The sequence below is a fragment of the Pleurodeles waltl genome, chromosome 4_1 (genome assembly GCF_031143425.1).
Source record: "Pleurodeles waltl isolate 20211129_DDA chromosome 4_1, aPleWal1.hap1.20221129, whole genome shotgun sequence".
Classification (NCBI taxonomy): Eukaryota; Metazoa; Chordata; class Amphibia; order Caudata; family Salamandridae; genus Pleurodeles; species Pleurodeles waltl.
In genome coordinates this window covers 1,012,791,020-1,012,806,166 of record NC_090442.1, presented here as the reverse complement: position 1 = coordinate 1,012,806,166, position 15,147 = coordinate 1,012,791,020, and the positions used below count along the sequence as shown (strand labels likewise).

General features: G+C 46.3%; 1 protein-coding gene across 1 annotated transcript in view; it reads right to left on the bottom strand.

The window, feature by feature from the left end:
* The window catches only part of LOC138288350 (V-type proton ATPase subunit S1-like), a 321,316-nt gene that overhangs the window by 175,215 nt on the left and 130,954 nt on the right, over positions 1-15,147 (bottom strand). The window lies entirely within an intron of this gene.

Sequence of the window (15,147 nt, the reverse complement as noted above, 5' to 3'; positions counted from 1 at the left end):
TTTTCTCTCTTGCCTTCTTTCCTCCCTTCTTCTCACTTTCTTTTTTCTTCTTTTCTTCTTTTTTGCTGTATTGCTTATTTCCTTCTTTCTTTCCTTCTTACGTTTTTTCTTTCGTTTTTCTTCTGTCTTTATTTGCTTTCTTTTATATTTATTTCCTTATTTCTTTCCATCTTTGCTTCTTCCTTTCCTTACTTTTACTATCTTTCCTCTCTTCTCTCTTCCCATTGTTTCTTCTTAACTTTTCCGTTCTTTCCTTCTTTCTTTCGCTCACTTTCTCTCCTTCTTTCATGCTTTCTTAAAACAAATCCTATTTTTTTCTTTCTTTTCTCCCATCTTTCATTATTTCTTTCCTTTCTCTTGTCTTCTTTCTTGATTTCTTTTTTGCTCTCTTCCATTCTTTCCTTACTTCTTTTTCTTTCACTCCATCCTTCTTGCCTTATTTCTTTCCTTCTTTCTTGCTTTCCTTCCTTTTTGCTTTCTTTCTTTCTCGCTTTCATTCTTTCTTTCACTCTTTCTTACTTTCATACATTCTTTCATTCTTTCTTTCTTGCTTTCATGATATCTTGGTGTTTTTTCCTGCTTTTTGCCTTCTTTCTTTACCTTTTTCTCTTTCTATTCTTCATTTCCTTCCTTTTTCCAATTTTTCCTTCTATCATTCTTTCTTCCCTACTTTCTTGCTTTCTTTCCTGCTTTTCTGTTTTCTTTCTTTCCTTTTTTCCTTCTCTTGCCTTTCTTTTTTCTTTCTTTCCTTTTCCTTTCCATCCTTCTTTCTTTTCATCAGTCTACCTTTCTTTCTTTCTTTCTTTCTTTGTTTTTTCTTTCTTTCTTTCTTTCTTTCTTGAGGTTAGCAGCCAATGGCAGGATGATTATATTTTTAGGTCTGTGTTAGACCTTTTGATTTTACTAAAATTATGTGTATGACAACGCAGCACAGTTTTCAGCCACACTTAATCTATTTGTCTGTGGTTGCGTCATTTAGATTTTTGTCCATCCCACTCAAGCATGCATCAAGGAGCAATGCGTCAGCCTACTTCAGTCATTGACTGACTTCACAGTGAGCTACAACTTGCTGCCCTTTCACAATGAGCACATCCACACATTAGTATAGTTCCCTTCAGTGCCAGTGAGTACTATGGTAATGTGTGCTTTTTTGAGACCTTTAGCCAATGTTTTTTTAAACTGATGAACACCCGGCAGCTTCCCAAACAACAAAGTTTATCAAAAAACCATAACCAAAAAAAGAATTGCCAAAAGGCTGATGGACAATGCCAGACCTATCGGCTTTGGCAATAATTGTTAATAAATAAGGCTCTGTTCTGCTTTCTTCCTCACAAGTAACGAAGCACTGCAACTTTGCCTGCTGCACTATTTTGTGTTAAAAATAATAAATCACCCCCATTAAATAAATATATGCAATTTTAAAAGTTGGTGCAAAGACAAGCTATCCTGTTCCTGCAGGGAGACCTTTAGTGTATGTTCACATTCCAAATTTAAGATTGATAAAAATATCTCAATAGAAGGTAGAAGGACCAACAGCAAGTCCAATGTTTGGATCAGGGTATTATGCATTAGACAGAGCAAAAGGTTACCAGGATGAAGTGCGCCAGGTAAGGATCAGCCACAGAAGGGTAGGGTGTGGTGCATCTGTGCAGAATGGTTTCTATAGTAAAAATCATATAGCACTTATAGATGTATGTAGTGCTTCTTAGAACTAAGAAGCACTTGCTGTCATGTTCTCAGCACTTTAAAAGGTGAAACTTCTCGATTACAGACAATATGGTTAGTGGCAAATGGTATATTACACAAGTATTTGTAGAGGCTGCTGCTATCACTAGTATGACTGCGTAGTGATGGGTAGCTCTTCTCCAAATTTGGGACGAACTTGAGTTTAACTGAATTAATGTTTTGTTCACAATTGTGTATGTCAACTTTAGGTGCAACAAAGACTTATCTAATTTTGTGAAATTTGGAGATTGCTTGTACAGTTAGCTTGTCCAATTCCAAGTCACGGTTTTACTTAGGTGGTTGCCCTTTCTCTTTGTTGTGAGTCAGAGTTTATCTGTGTATCTGATGAAATGCATTGTTGTGGTGAGGGTTATTTGGGAAACACTGGTGTTATGTGGGAGTCATGGGAGAAGCTTTAAACTTATTGCTGTGACTTGATGCTACATGAATACCCTATGAGCGCTTGTGTCATAAGTATGAAAGAGGGGAGAATGATGGAATGTTTAGGTTACACACATTCCTGGAATGTGACAAGAATCCATTTTCTGTGCATACTTGGAATGAAACGTCCGCTGCATGGTTAAAGACGTGTACCCCTTCCCTGAGTGCCCAACTGTATTGTTGTCTGGATCGTTTATGCTTATTTTGTTTGTTATAGGCAAACATGGATTATGCATGTGTGCCAAGACAAGGATTGCAGTTTTGGTGGACTGGGGCGGGCGCCCAAAGCGCTACCCTCATTGTGCCGGAAGACAACCAACGTCTGCAGGGGCTCAGCAGCAGCAGCGCTGTGGATCAGCATTCTGTGTAGTGATCAGTAGTGGTGAACAGTTCCTTTTTAACCTGTGTCACTAGAGTGAGGCCTACAGCTCACTCCCCTTTTTTAAGGTTCCGCTGCTGTGTGCTTAACTCACCCTTAGCCTACATCAGGTAGATGTGGAGCACAACGCAGGAGTAGTGACTGCACAGTATGTATGGGTGCCAGGAACGGGTACAGTACAAGGATAGAGCAATACTGTACATGTACTGGGTCTATGTATGCCTGTGAGAAATATATTACATAAGAGTTGTAGTGCTGTGCAGTGTGTGTGCAATGAAAGCATGAGCAGGGTGCATGTGTGCCTGTGTGAAGTACAATATATGATGGGTGAAGTGTTGTGCAGTGAGCACATATGAGTGTGTGTGCTGGCACTGTGTGTTTTTGTAAATAGCACACCCTCGTAAAATACAGAAAAGGTACAGTACTGACCAGGGCAAGCAGGCAATGTGTGTGCTGCATGTTTGTGTGTTTGTAATTAAACAATGCATGAATGTAACAGTACTGGAGAGTATGTATGCTGTGAAGGTACACTGAGTGCAAGTGCGCCTGCACTGGTGCATTGCATGGAGGATCTTTGGTTCCATTTTGGGAACCCCAGACATGCCTAATAAAGACATGAGGAGCAGAGGAACCCCCCAGACCGATTTGGGTATTGCTGCATTCATGTGAGCTGGGTGGGACTCACTGGAGGGGGGAAGAGAGGGTGACTACCCCCTACATTCCAAACGATTGTTCTTTGATTCAGTGATAGATCACAAAGAAGTGGCCTGGACACATCTTAGGAAGGAAAGGGGACTGATAAGGGAATCATAAAGAGTACGCCTGTGAATCTGGGATTACCCTTTTGAAGTACATATCACTGTGGCTGACATCCAAATGTGAACTCTGGTCACTTCCATGAATTGTGTTGTGGGTCAATTAGCTGCAGAGTCTTGCCTACTGTGACAGACACCCTTTCACAGGAAAAGAAAAAAAGAAAAGCGTCCACTTCAAAAGGAGCAAAACCTCAGCATAAAACTTCAAAGGCTCAGACCCTAAATTACTTTTGGGAGTCTTAAAATAGACTATAGAAAAGGGAGGTTGAGAACCCAAACTTTGTCTTATGCCAAGCAGCTAAGCAGGCTGTATACAGGATTGGGGCAAAGGCCTGCTATTCTCCCTGCTAGGTGAGGGCACATCAACCAGGAAAACCAAGAGCACCTGCCTGTAGGCATGCCTTGCTAAGCAGGCAGCTCGGGTGCAAATAGAAGGGGACACACGCTGGCTCAGTTGAGGCTCTGAGCTGGGAACTAGAGCGTTGGTGGGAACTGCCACTTTTTATTAACTTGCCCCGACCTCCAACATGTGGTCAGGGTGTGTGTGCACGTGTGCGTCACAGCACTAGGTCGTGACCGTGCACTTTGTTACATTCCTCCAAAACATTCAACAAATTAAATTATAGTGGCATAGCACAGTCACCAAATATAGGGCCCAGCAGGGCTCCGTGAACCAGTCTTATGATGGTGGTGACAGTCTCTGGGATCTACTTACAAACATAGGGTTCGAGCTTCTCTGGTCTCACGTTGTGTGGATGGCTCCTGGCTGGTGGATGCACCACAATCAACTCAGGTAATCTGGGGGGTGCTGCCCCTCCTTGGCTTAGAGGAGCCATGGCCTGCATCTTGGGACTTTCACTAGGGTGGTCGGCTTCTAGGTCATGTGCTTTTTCCCTGCTTGTCTGTGTGGGGTAAATGGTCTGCTGGTCTGGGCTATATGGTGTTGGCTGGCACCACTTGGTAAAAGCAGACACATTTCTCGTGATGCAGTCGAAGTTGTTTTTAGCAGTCAGCATTGTGTCATTCCTGATGACTGCTTGAAGTGGGCGAGCTTCAAATGAAAGTCAAAACTTCCCTCCAGAGTGTCAATCTCGTACAAGGACCCAGTCTCCCACACTGATGTCCGCGTCCCTGACCTACGCGCTTTGCAGGCTTTTGCATTATTTTCCCCCTCCTCTGTTGGGTAGCCACAATGTCAACGGACTCTCGGGTCCATGTTGACACATAGGGTATGTTGTCTTGGATGACACGTCCAAACATGACGTCGGCAAGCAACATATGACTCATGCTGTGTGGGCTGAGCCTGTACGCCCAGAGGGATTTGTGTATGCTGTACACATGCGATATGGATGGACTTGTGAAGAGTATGCATCAGTCTCTCCAGCTCTCCATTGGCTTGCGGCCACTGAGGCATGATCTTTCTGTGTTCAGTGACCAGGGTCTGCAGGTACTGTTTGAAATACAGACTCTGAACTGGGGCCATTGTCACTTTTGAGAGTGTGAGGGACTCCAAATGTTGCTCAAATTACATTGCCTGTAATATCCCAACAACTGGGAACTTGAAAAAGGCATCAGATGTGGCCAGCATGCGCCGGCTGTCAGGCAAACTTCCAAAATCCATGTTGGTGTAGCACTATGGCCCATTGCTCGGGCTCTCACCCGCAATTGGAGGGGGTTTATTCAGCAATTTGCTGGTTTGGCACAACTGGAATCATGCAACTATACAGTCGACTTCAGCATCCAAGGCTGGGACCCATACCTTTTGCCTTAGCTCTGCTTTGGTTTTTGTGGAGGTTTGGTGTCCCGCGTGTCAGGAGTCACCATCAATGCATGCAGCGAGTGACGTTGATAATCCGGTGGCCACACAGGAGGAGCCCTGGTGGCACGGTGCTAGGTTTGTGCTGGACGTTCCAGATGGCAGTCAAATCTTGTTGGGTGATGTTATAGTACTTCCCATGTCCCTAAGGAAATCCTTCCAATTCCCAAAGGGAGCGGCTTCCCCTGCCTTTTGGATGGCCAGGTCTGATGCTATGACACCAGCAATGTCTTGGAGAGAGATGGTGTTGGGACAGCAAGGTCTACCACCCAGTGAGCGCATTCATCTGCTGCTCCGGAGATGCTGGGTAAAATGCTTGTCGTGTGTGCCTGGAGAGGTAATCAGCTGGATTGCCACAGCCGGGCCTGTAGCCCACAGTGAGTTGGTACTTCTGAAGATGCAGTGCCCATTTCTCAATCGAGGGCAGCAGATGTGGGGCTGTGCCAGCACAAATACATATCAGTGGCTTTTGGTCTTTAACGACCCGGAAAGGGCGGCCATATAAGTAAAAATCATGGAAGTGGTGACAACCCCACTTGATGGGAAAGGCCTCTTTCTTGATGTGTATGTAGCATATTTCGGTCTCTGTGAGGGCTCTGCTGGAATATGCAACAGAGTCCCAGTGGTCATCTCCTGCAAGTTGCATAAGTACAGCTCTCAGATCAATGGGGCTGGAATCGACCACAAGCTCTGACTCTTTGGCAGGGTCGAAGTAGGTCATTACGGTGTCTTAGAGAAGGGTGATCCTGATCATGTGGAAAGCGTTGTCTTCAGCTTGACCCCACACCCTTGAGGTTGACACTTTGGTCAGGTGACTCATAGGGCCCATCAGCATGGCCCAAATGGAGATAAGCCTCCTGCAATTAGTCTCAAATCCAAAAAAGTCTGACCTCTGCTGCCGATGTAGTGTGGCTGCACTTGGACACTTGGAGAAGATACAGCCAAAGAACCCCATTTCTTATTGGAAGAACTGGCACTTTGCATAGTTGAGAGTGAAGCCAGCTGAATCGATCCTTGAGAATGCATCTCAAAGACAGCGGCGATGACTGTCAAGGGTGGGCGTGTGAATCAGGATGCCATTGCGGACGTTGATGACACCTTCAAGGCCTGTCAGGCTTTCCCAGATTGCATTTTGGAAGACCTCTGCAGCTGATGATATCTCAAAATTGAGCTGGTGGACGTAGCGGAGGCCAACATGTGCGGAGAAGGTTGTAATGTACCTGCTGTCCTCATGGAGTTCCAGTTAGTGGTATCAAGAATTCAAGTCCAGTTTAGAGAACCTGGTTGAGCCATTCATGTCTGCAATGAGGGTCATCAATTATATGTGCCATTCTCTCTTGATTGCCATATTTGGGAGGCACATATGTACACAGATGCAAATGTAACCAGTTTGCTTAGGTTTGTTGGTGCCTCCTATGGGGAACAACCAAAGGTTGGCCCAAAAATTTTTTCAATGACTTCTGCCTCCTCCAGTTTATGTAGCTATGTTTCCACTGTAGGACGGAGATGGAAAGGGATTCTGAGGTGGCGGAGCACCACTGGACAGACTGTGGGGTCGATGTGGAGTCAGACAGACAGGCCTTTCAGGCAACATAGCCCGGTAAATAGGTGAGGTTAGTCATGGAGGAGTTTGTCTATGTCTCTGGAGGGGTTACTTAGGGCCGCAGTGAAGTGAACAAGCTGGAGCTGGTCAGCCGTGTCACAGCTGATGAGTGTTTCAGAGTCCGCAGAGGTGACAAAAAAACATCCCCTGGCATAAGTGGGGGCCATGTGACACGATACAGAAGAAAACACCAGCCAACAGGATGGGGGTCATGTTCCCATACACAAAGAAGCATGGTGTTATGGGCTAAAGGGTAGACCGCGGGACCAGGGTGAAGAAGTGTTGCAGGCTTATGATGTTCACTGATGCCCCGGTGTTGAAGAGCACAGTGGTTGGGCTGCCATCAATAAGGACTTGGCACATTGGGTTGATGCAACGTGTTGGCTGCTCTGGCAACAGGGCAAAGGAAATGAGGAAAATGTTGTTGTCCTCACCATCAGCATCACCTTGTCCAGAGCTAGACGTGAGTGTTTCCCTGTCTGGAGTGGGTGTGAGATTGAGGGGTATGTTCTGGTGTAGTTGAGAGTTTTTGGAAGGCGAGCTCGATCTATTCCGCTTGGTCATTGGACAGTTCATGGGAGCTGGCGAGAGTGAGGATTTTGTCAAAAGGCATGTTGCGCCGGTGGAAGATGTGTCATCTGAGCATGACTGACCGGCAACCTTGTAAGATTTGGATGCACACTTCCTTTCGGGAGGGTCATCGTCTGTGCAGGTACTGGTCATCTCACACATGCAGGTGTAAAAGAGGTTGATGTATTCGCCCTCCCACTGGCGAGCTTGCCACATTTTGAAATGTTCAAAATGGGGGTTCATTTGGGAGACAAAGTGTGCATTCAAACTCCTGATAGCGCTGTCATGGTCATTATCAGTGCCAGTGTTTAGGGTGGTTGTGAAATAGTTTGAAAATCTCTTCCCCTGCATAGTGCAACAGGAAAGGACATCTTGTCTCGCCATCTATCTTCTTGGTGGGCTTGAAATGATTGTTGGGGTGAGTTACCAAGGTGCACCAGAAGGGCTGGGCGGTGGAGGGGGTCACAGAGTTCACTGAAAGGGGGCAGTGGGTTGGAGGTGCCCCAATGGCATGGGCAGGCATGAGGCATTATGAATGTGGAACCTGTGCATTCTCATGATGATCTGCTCACATGGCAGAGGGAAGTGTGGTGGAAAATTGGCAGCAGGGAGCAGGTGAGCGCACTGAGTCGGAGAATGTGCATTGTGTGTTTAGCCAAGGGGAACCACTACTCACAGCAGAGGTGTGGTTGTGTCGGCAGAGGCTGTCAGAATGAGTCTGCTGGAGCGGTTGCTGCAAGGGCCAATTGTGTTTGCGGGAGTCAGCTCTTGCATGCAGCACAGCTTGTCCGGTAGTCGCAGGCGGAAAGGTTGAAGGCCTGGCCATGAATGAGCACAGTTCGATGTGCCTTGGTCATAGCGGGAGGGGCAGCACGTATCTTGCCCATTGCGCAGCCACAGAGGGTTGACAGGCAGCCAGGGCTGAGGAGGTTTTTCAGGATCATATCTGTCTTCATCGCTACTGTAGTGATGGCTGCTGCCAGGCCTTGCCAAGCGGGCGGCACGGGCGCAAATAGAAGGGCACACACACTGGCTCAGTTGATGCTCTGTGCCGAGAACTAGCATGTGGGTGGGATCCGCCTCTTTTTAATAACTCACCCTGACCTCCATCATGGGATCAGGGTGTGCATGCGTATGTGCGTCACAGTGCTAGCTTGTGACCTCATGCTGCCATACACCGCCTTGGAGCCTGGACCACCAGTGCCTGCCTGCTTACCTAGGCCAGTGTGCCCTGTGATGAAGAGGAGAGCGTTGGAAGGAGCTAAGTCCAGTAGGGAGTCCTACCTTGAGGACACCCTGAGAGAGGTGTGAGGAAATGGCTATGCACCATTCAGGTCGTGGGCCATGTGCAGTGTCGATTGGTCAGCCCTAAATGCCAGGAGCGGACCGCCATGGACTTAGCCATTAGATAGCACTGTGTGGCACTTGCCACACCTGTACCCCCATGCTGCAGTCACCCTGTATGCCACAAGGAGCCACAAGTAAAGTTGCTACTGTGACAGCACTGAGACTCATAATCGCCATGGTGGAAGAATTTGCTTCTGAGGAGTCTGTGCCCGTACTGTAACTGCTGCAACCCCTTATGATAGGAGTGGATGCTGGTACCAATGTTGCCAAGAAGGTTTGGGCTGTCCCCAGGGGAAAAGGCTGACCCTCTATTCCGAAAGTCAAGCCTGCTCAGTGAGAGAACTGCCCCTGGCAGACCCCCGAAGACCGTTGAGGATGCCACAGGAGATGCCACACCCTTTCTCGGCTCCAATCAGGAGCTGAACAAAGGATACCACCCTCACTGGGGAAGATTGACTTACAGCATCTTCTCAAGCTGGGAGCTGCTCCAATAACTAGAGAACTCCTGCAGCGCCACTCAGGGGAGAGAGGGCCTGAGCAGTCCGGTGCTGCCTGTGGGCTACGAACTGCCCAACTTCTCCAAGCAGCATCAGAACTCACGGGTGCACATGCTGAGGGCACTCACTACACTTGCCTCTGCTATGCACGTTGAGCACATTTTCCACTGAAATACCCTCTTGAAGAGGCCATTTAATTTGCATCAGGCATCCAGCTTTACTGCTAAACTTCTATGGTGTACAACAGCTTGTGGAAATGTGGTTTATGTGCATAATTATCACAAAAATAAAGTGTATTGGCTTGCTTTAATCCCATCCTTGTTTCAATCACACTTCAGAATTAGAAAAAAGCATTATGCCTTATTAGCTCTTTACCTGTTGCTGATATACTTTGAAATATTTGTAAGGTTCATTTACAAATATTTTAATTTTGTTGTAATCAGAACACGCATGACAGACTGCAGCCTTCTCTTTTCTCACTCTCGGTACCCCAGGAGAATTATCCATTACTTGCAAAATTCACTCACTGTCCGTAAGAGAAAAGAAAAGTAAACAGCAATCTCCATGTTAAAAAAAAGAATAAACCTCGATTTATCAGGAGTAGATGCCTGATACTTGACCTCTGTCTTAGAATGCACGCTAAATACTGCAAAATTAAAACAAACTTGTAAGGCTTCTTCATTGATCGTTTTCCTTTTGAACTCCTGCTAAGTTGTTCTGGGGGTGCTGCCGCACCTCCTCACCCGCTCTCCTTGCTCCAGCGTCTCTGAGACATATGACAAATGGATTTCTAGACTTGCACTATATGCTCATGTGACATTTGCTGTTTCATTTGTGCTTCAGGATAAACTACTTTGTGACTTGTTTGGGTAACATGTATGTCTGGTGTGAATTGCACCATAGCCTTCAGCTGGCTCAAGGATTGCGTTGTTCTCATGTGCCAAAGACAGCCATACAATCAGGCAAAAAAAGCATATGAATTACAGGCGCGACATTCCAACACTCATTCATCGAGTGTGACTGGCAGCTTTAGATCAGCAAAACATAAGCAGTCACCAGGCATGGTGACTGGCGGTGTTTCAGAGGTCTTACACTGGTAATCACGAGTATGTGGAAGTGCAGACTGGCATGGATAGCAATAATTTAAACTATGCAGAAAAGTAAAGGTACTATCAGCTCTTCAGACCAGAATTACTGAGTTTACTACACTCAAGGAGGTAGGGGGTGGGATCTGTTGTCTCCAGGACCAGGCAGAGAACTCAATGCAGCTCTTGCAAATTCTGTCGGTCCAGCCCCCTACAGCGTGTAGCGAGTGAGCCTGACCATTACAAGGTGGGTTGGAGGGACTGGGAGAAAATGGCAAAAATGGTGCATTCTACAACACATTTTTAATTATATATTCAATTGTATTAGCTTTTAAAGCACAGTAAATGATGACCTTACAGTGCACCAGTGATACCCACCGACATTATTTTGGAGAACACAAAAAAATAAGATGTAGCAGGAAACATTAATTTAAATATAACATGCACACGTTCACTAGCACAGCCAAGAAACTGTGAATATAATGAAAGACTATTTTAAGGGGTGTTAGCATCCTCCAGCCCAATAGGCAGTGCAGCAGGGCTGACTCTAGAGCTAGTGGCGCTCAGCGAAACAATGTTTTTGTGTGCTCTTCTCCCAGTGACCTCCTCCTTCACAGGTTCCCTTACTATCACTCACCAACAGCTCCTCTCTCACACGTATTTCGTTTGTTTTATAGCGCCTCTTGTGCCAGTGTAAACTGTTGGAGTACTTTACATCACACACACACAGACAATGAATCATACATATGTAAACCAGTGTACACAAAATGTTACATAGGACAAAGGTGAATACAAGGTGTAGGATTCAAATGTCACCTATACTGGTAGGCATTTAGTCAGTGGCGGTGGCTCCGCTAGGGCGGAGGAGTGTCGCCCCCTGCCAGCAGCAACCACTGCAATTCATTTCCCAAGAAAAGGATAATAAACCATGTTTATTATTCTTTGCTTGCGAAAGGGGTGGGGAATTGGTGTCGAGCAGTGAGGGGAGTACACAGTACACTCCCCTCAAAGCTCATGTGTGTTTGGCCAGCCGTCTTGGCCTGGCCAAACACACATGCGCAATAGGCTCTCTCCAGCCCAGCAACACAGTTGGCGGGCTGGAAAGAGCCTGCACAGGCTCCAAGTCTGCCTGGGACCGCCCTGGCTGGGCGTTTCCAAGCCAATCTTGACACTGCTCCGAGCAGCGTCAGGATTGGAGCAGGGCAGGCTGGGAGCCTGTGCCTGCCATGACGACGAGGGAGAGGAGCATCGCGGCACTACGGAGGATTATTTAAAAAAAATATATATTTTATTAATCCCCTCTCCCCTGTGCTACCCCCACCACTCCCACGCGCCGCCCCGCCCCTGTTATACCCACAAGCCATGACTGCATTTAGTGCTTGGTCTGGAGAAGCACAAACGCAGGATTCCAAACGTAAACATGGAGGATAGGGTCAACTTTACTGATAATCATTTATTTCTACCCAAACAAGCCTCTTTACCAACATTAGGAAAATGGAAGGCTGGGAAAAAGCATAACGTTCCAACCTGTCTCATGTAGTTTACATGCAGCTCTTTAATGTCAATTCATAGCTCACTGTGCTTTATTATGATTGTAACTTATGAAGTGCAAGTGACAGAAGGATCTCGATGTCAAAAGCAGTAGCCCATTGAGCTATTCACATGAAATACAGTTTTGTGATCTGCATGGTACACATTCTTTGCAGCAGGAGTAATAACCATCTGCACTGCTTTATGACGAGCTGAACCTGCCACTAGACAAAAATCTGATCTCTCTCCAGCAGGAACATTAATCACCATCGTTATCTTGACATTTTTCTGTTGCCTGAAAACTCCTGCATATATACAGAACTTTGCAGAGGGTGCTTGTCAAACCATAACAATTTGCAAAACACAGTGTCCAGTTCAGTGATAAACCAGCCCGAGTAACAAAACCAGCCCCCCAGGAACAAAACCGACCCCACTCTCTTGCCCGGTATGGCTAGCCGAGCCTTGATTGCCACATCCTATGGCTTGACATGAAACCCTGATGCGTCCTCAACCACTCAAAAAACAGAAGAAAAAACTATTTTTGTGCTTCTGACTTTGTGTGTGTGTGTGAAAGAGAGAGAGAAATAAAGAGGAAGAGAATGAAAGAGAGAAAGAGAATGACAAAGAGAAAGAGAGCAGCTGCAGCTCCCCCGCCAGGGCGGAGAAGTGTTGTTGCCCCCCACAAACAGCAGCAGCAAAACTTTAACAACAAAATTATAGTAGACTGCGTTTATTATCGTTTCGTTGTTAAAGGGACAGGGCCATGTGGGATGACGGTGATGAGAAGCAGTGCCCTGTGCACTCCCCTCAGTGCGTATGTATGTTTGGCTGGCCAAAAACACATGCGCACTGTGCTCTTTCCAACCCAGCACTGTGTTGCTGGGGCTGGAGAGAGCACAGGCCTTTATTGCACAGCAAGCCGTGCCTGAAACAGAGAGAGAGAGATGTATGGACATTTCTGAAGTAATACCTGATGTTGTTCGGTTATTCTCTCAGCAGTGTGCCCAGCCACCGTGTGGTAGAAATGCAGTGTCAAAAGCCTCAGTCTGTCACACTTGATTCTGTTCCTGATAATTACAGGATGACGTTCTTCCTTTTTAGGGCGAACCCCAAATTTAACAGATTAGTGATTTTCACTCCAGATGACAGATCAACATTTAACATTCACAAAATATTGGGCTGTTAGCTAGATTATGCAATGTATCTGTTTCGCTGTGACATTCTGGACCAATGTAGCATGCACCAGAGCATAGGTGGGGGGAGTCGAAAGAGAAGTATGGAGGGTGGACGTGGGCAGAAAGAAAGCGAGAGATAGACAGCTGTATTGTCACTTTTTTAATTTTGCTTTACATGTCACTATCAGAGTTTTATATATGTAATTATGATGAGAAATGCAAGTTAATATCATCAATCGCACAATGAAAAATCAGCAGAATGTACTTGCTGTGTCATCCCACATTGTATTGAAAAATATAGCTGAACTCTGGTATAATGTGTTCATTTTGGGTACAAAGCATCGCAAAGTCCAAATTATTTGAACAAGTTTTTCCTGGTATAATTTCATCCAGTGAGATAGATACGGTGTTATCCCCAAGGCCTTTGCATGGGAAAATCACTGTGATAAATTGCTGAAGAGTATAACTGGGCCTGATTCAAGGTGAAGAGACGCCGGATGATGCTGTCGTGGGCGCTTCAAGTACAACACTTTAAGAAGAGGGTGCTACAGGCTTCACCATCAGAAGTCCATCCTAGAGGAAGAGGTAATAAGGTTGCAGGTGCACACCGCTGTGTCCCACTGAAGACACCGGCAGCTCACAGTAGCTGAAAGTCCCAGGTGAACATCCGGCCAGGAATGTTGCATAACCAAGGGAACCGGATGAGTTAAATCCAGTCCTCAACGGTTCCTGATTTCTAAATACATCCATCTCATAACAGCTTAGAGAAGATCTTTTTCAAAAAACGAACTCTCTCGGGGCCAGGGTCGTGATTAGTCAGTCACCTACAAATCCTCAGACAGCACCTTTCACAGTCAGGTGCACTAAAAAATCCTGCCCTTGTGATGAATGCCAGCTGTGATCCAACTAAACGCTTGCATAGGAAACAGGGAGGATGCTAAGGAAACCTGATGGCAGAAATAGCCAACCTGTATGAAGTATGTGCTGAATGAAATAAACTGCACCTACATTTCCACCAGCTGCTAAGTGCAAACAAGCATTGGCAAAGCCAATAGGTCTCGACTGTACAAGAACTATTGGCTTTGGTAATGTGTTTTAGCAATGTTGTACACCAACGTGGCTGCTGTTCCGCATGGCTAAAAGTTACTAGCATAGAGTGGAGTGGTGTGGAGTGTCGTAGAGTGGAATGGCGAAGAGTGGAGTAGAGTGTTGTAGAGTGGAGTGACAGAGAGTGTCTTGGAGTGGCATAGTGTGGAGTTGCGTAGAGTGGCATATGCTGAAGTGGCATAGAGTTGAGTGGACTGGTGAAGAGTGCATTGGTGTAGAGTATTCCAGAGTACAGTGGTGTAGAGTGCAGTGACATTGAAATCAGTGGCCGTAACATCGTAGAATGCAGTGGCATAGAGTAGAATGGTGCATAGTCGAGTGCAGTGGCGCAGAGTGGAGTGGTGCATAGTAGTGTGCAGTGGTGCAGAGTGGAGTGGAGTGGTGCAGAGAAGAGTGGCACACAGTAGAGTGGTGCAGAGTAGAGTGGTGCAGTGTAGAGTGGTGTAGAGTGTAGTAGGGTAGAGTGCAGGGGCAAAGAGTAGAGTGGTGTAGAGTACAGTGGCATATAGTGGTGCAGAGTGGAGTGATGTAGAGTTGAGTGATGCAGCGGGCAGTGGCGCAGAGTAGAGTTGAGTGGCATACAGTAAAGCACGTGGAGTGCAGATTAGAGTTGAGTGGCATGAGTGCAGTGGCATAGAGTGGTGCAGAGTAGAGTAGCATAGAGAGGTGTAGAGTAGAGTATAGTGCCATACAGTGCAGTGGCATACAGTGTAGTGGCATAAAATGCAGTGGCATAGAGTGGAGTACCATAAAATGGAGTAGTGCAGAGGAGAGTGGCATAGAGCTCAGTTGCGGCGAGTGCAGTGTTGCAGAGTAGAGTGTCAAAGTGCAGTGGTGTAGAGTGGAATAGAGTGGCATACAGGGCAGTGGCATAGAGTACAGTGATGCAGAGTAGAGTGCTGTGGCATAGAGTGAAGTGACATAGAATGCAGGTGTTTAGAGTGCATTGACGTAGAGTGCAGTGGTTAAGAGTAGAGTGGGATAGATTGGAGTGGCGTAGAGTGGCATAAAGTGCAGTGGCGTAGAGTAGATTATTTCAGAGAAGAGTGAAGTGGCA